The following is a 3762-nucleotide window of genomic DNA, read 5'->3' as shown; positions in this document are numbered from 1 at the left end:
TATCTGGCTCACTCTTGGTCCTCTACTGATCCCTTTCATGACATTATGCCCCCATGCCTGTGATAGGTCCTCAGTGGTTATGTAGGGTTATATGGGATTATGTAGGGTTATATGGGATTATGTAGGGTTATATGGGATTATGTAGGGTTATGTAGGGTTATATAGGGTTATATGGGATTATGTAGGGTTATGTAGGGTTATATAGGGTTATATAGGGTTATATTGGGTTATATTGGGTTATATTGGGTTATATTGGGTTATGTAGGGTTATATAGGGTTATATGGGGTTTGCCGAGAATCATACAGAGACCTCAGACTATAATAGCTTAACTTGTGGCTCTGCCCAAAAACGACTTGTCCAAACCCAAGATGAAACAAATCCTCAGAGGTTCGCCCCTCTCTAGCTATGGCAGTTTTATGGGTATCTTCATCTTTAAATACAACTGTACAAATGTCTCCATAGCTTGAACCTGGTTAAAGGGAGTCTATCACCAGGGTGACGCATATTATATCAGACACACTGTTAGGTCAGGCTCACCTGGATGTAACGCCCTTTTCTGGCCTCTGTTGCTGAGATATTCATTTATTTCACAATAAACAATCTGGTGCACCAAGGGCGGCTCCATTGCTCCAAACTCTTATGTCCCATACTGCTCTAATATGCTGTACTTAGCTCCTCCCTTCTTGAGATCTTTCCTGGCCCTGTCTTCTTATGCTTGGGGTATATTACAACAGTGTGGGAGGTTTTGAGCAACGGAGCCGCCCTTGTTGCTCCAGACTACACATTACATATGGTGGAATAAATAAAATAGCATTACATTCAGATGAGCCGGACCGATCTAATTGTGTGGCTGGTGTAATAGGCTTCACCCCAATGACAGACTCCCTTTAACAACTGCAGCTTCTTATGAAACCCTTTCAGTAGAACATCACAAACCCTTGACAGGCCGCAATTCACAACTCAACAACCACAAGGCCGCACATAGTGTCATCTCCGCACCAGGCACTGTATAGTTATAAGATGTCATAAACATCACAATCCCTCAGCACTGCAGGAGTTAAACTGTTCTGGAAATTGTGAAATGTCATTTATTCAAAGTGATAGAACTGAAAAAAATTGCAGATATTTGCGCAGGTCGAGTTTTTCCTCTTTTATGCTGCCTTTGCCATTTTCACGGTGTTTGCGGGGCCCGATTTACGGCCATTTTTACCATTTTACAGGTTATCCACCATTTTTGCCACTGTGAGTGAGACCCGTGCTGTTTTTGACTTAAAGGTGTTGTAGAATTTTTATATGGATGGGCTACCAGGTCGGCGGGGGCCAAACACTTCTGTTAATTGAAGGGGACACTGTACATAGTGAGGGCGCAATCTCTTCAGTAGTCAGTTACAACCAATAACCAGTCTGATAGGCTCTCTATGGAGAAATCTAGCAATAACACTTAAAGTCTAAAACCCCATAAGTCAATCAGTAAGGAGAGGCGACATCGATCGCTCAAGCTTGTGGCCATGTCTACCAGCTGAAAGATGGGGGTGACAGGTGTCAGACCCCTGCGGATAATACAGACCCTGAGGATTGCCCATCAATATGAAGATCATGGAATACTCCTTTACAACCAAATTGTTTCATAAAATATTCTAACGATCTAAAAACACAACTGTCTCTATGTGCGATTATCTTATCTTATTACTAGGTGTTTCTTCTATGGGTGAAGATTTGGGCCCCAATTTGCATCACACTGGGGTCTGCTTAACAACTAGGAAGGGGCATCACAAATAAGTCGTACTGTTCTGCACTTGACCTTGGCTCGACCTCTATAATATGCGCATTATAAACTGTATTATTCAGGCACATACATTGCTGCTATTATTCTGATAAGATAAAGAATATTGAACCCAATTTCTTATCATATTTCAGGTTTTATTAATTGTCCTAAATGTTTCTAAATAATAGAAATGTAACCTGATAACTTGCTGAAGATGAAGAGACAACTACATGAGTGATCTTGTATAATATGCAGTTACTGCAGTTACAATGTACGTATATACTGCATATAACGTAGAATTGTATTTTTTACATATAGATTGTCCATCCACATCTGTCAGATTGTTAGGGATCTTATTCCTTACTTTCCTCCCCATTAGCTCTGGGCTCCATGCACTTGCAGCAGGTTGTAGAAATCCCAAGCCTTAGTCTAGCTTCTTGGATTTCTGTTGAAGGATCCTACTCTTCTGAAGCCTAATAAATAATACACGGATGAGAGCCTTATTGTATGAGACAGCGGGTTTAGCTTAGGGCCACAGGCATTGTCTAAGTAACATCCCCTTACTCATCCTTTGACCCGATACAGGAATCTTGACTTTGCTGCGAGAGACTACCAAGTCGCTACCCGGTCCTGATGTTGGTGAGAACCGAATAAGAGCCAAAGACACGATGTTGCAAAGTCCTCGGGGTCAGGGAAGAGACAGATCAGGTAATGCCCAAGTCCGGGGGCTGTAAGAACTTGTCATAAATATACAGAATCTCTGCAAAGACAAAGTCAAGAACAAGACAAGGTGAAAATTTGGAGAGAAAAACAGAACTGTGTTGCAGAATAACTTTGCAGGAACAAGCGAGCCGGGAACCAATAGTGCTGGGGCACAGAGTGACTGGAGGGAGGATCTAAGTAAGATAAGATAAGATAATCCTTTATCAGTCCCACCATGGGGAAATTTCAATGTTACAGAAGCATAATAATACAGATACAAGATAATACACAGTAATACATTACAGAAGGAGACACATAGCTAAGAAAAATACTAGTAATCCATAGAAAGAAAGAAAGAAAGAAAGAAAGAAAGAAAGAAAGAAAGAAAGAAAGAAAGAAAGAAAAAGAAAAAGAAAAAGAAAGAAAGACTCAGGATCATTTAGTTCTCTGTGCGGAGTGTCTGCGCTCGGCCTGATGTAGATTATACAGCCTGACTGTGGTTGCGGGGAAGGACTTGCGATAGCTCCTTCTCACACTTGGGGTGTAGCAGACAGTCACTGACAGGACTGCCCGATGCTATCACGTCTCATACATGGGGTGGGATTTGTTCTCCCACATGAAGCTCACCATTGAGAGTATCCTTCTGTCACCCCCTACCTGTACTGGGTCTAGAGGGCTATGTGTCCGAGTCTAGGGGGCTCCCCAGGACAGAGCTGGCCCTCCTGATCAGCCTGTCAAGTCTATTCCTGTCCCTGGCTGGTATACAGCGCCCCCAGCAGGCTACACCAAAAAATGTTGGCTGAAGCAACCACAGAGTTGAAAACAACCAAGTGGTCATGAATTGGCTAATCCAGAGGTGGGTGAGAGAGAGAGTTGACACCTATATCCTACTGTATGAGCTGTATACTATATACTAGAGAGCTAACACATACATCCTACGATACGCAGAGAGGTAAGGGAGCCAGGGCGACTATCACAAGCCACTGGAGCTACAATTAATAAAAATTCCTAAAATTGTCGTGAAATTAAAGTTGAAGTGATGCACTGACTTCCCTGCCCACCTACCCCACACCATGTATAACACACTGTCTTCTTATAGGGCAGAGCTGTCTTCGGGTTCCCTTAGGCACCAGTAAACAGATCTGACCTCGTCACTATGTGTCTGTATCTATGTCCGTATGTGTCTATGTGTCCGTATCAATCTCCTCCGAGTAATCTCTGCAGTCACAAATAAAGAAGCTTTGAAGATTATGAGAGCGAGATTTCTGTAATATTTTTCTTTAGGATTTTCTTT

The sequence above is a fragment of the Leptodactylus fuscus genome, chromosome 3 (assembly GCF_031893055.1).
Source record: "Leptodactylus fuscus isolate aLepFus1 chromosome 3, aLepFus1.hap2, whole genome shotgun sequence".
NCBI classification, from domain to species: domain Eukaryota; kingdom Metazoa; phylum Chordata; class Amphibia; order Anura; family Leptodactylidae; genus Leptodactylus; species Leptodactylus fuscus.
Note: the sequence above shows the minus strand (reverse complement) of the source record.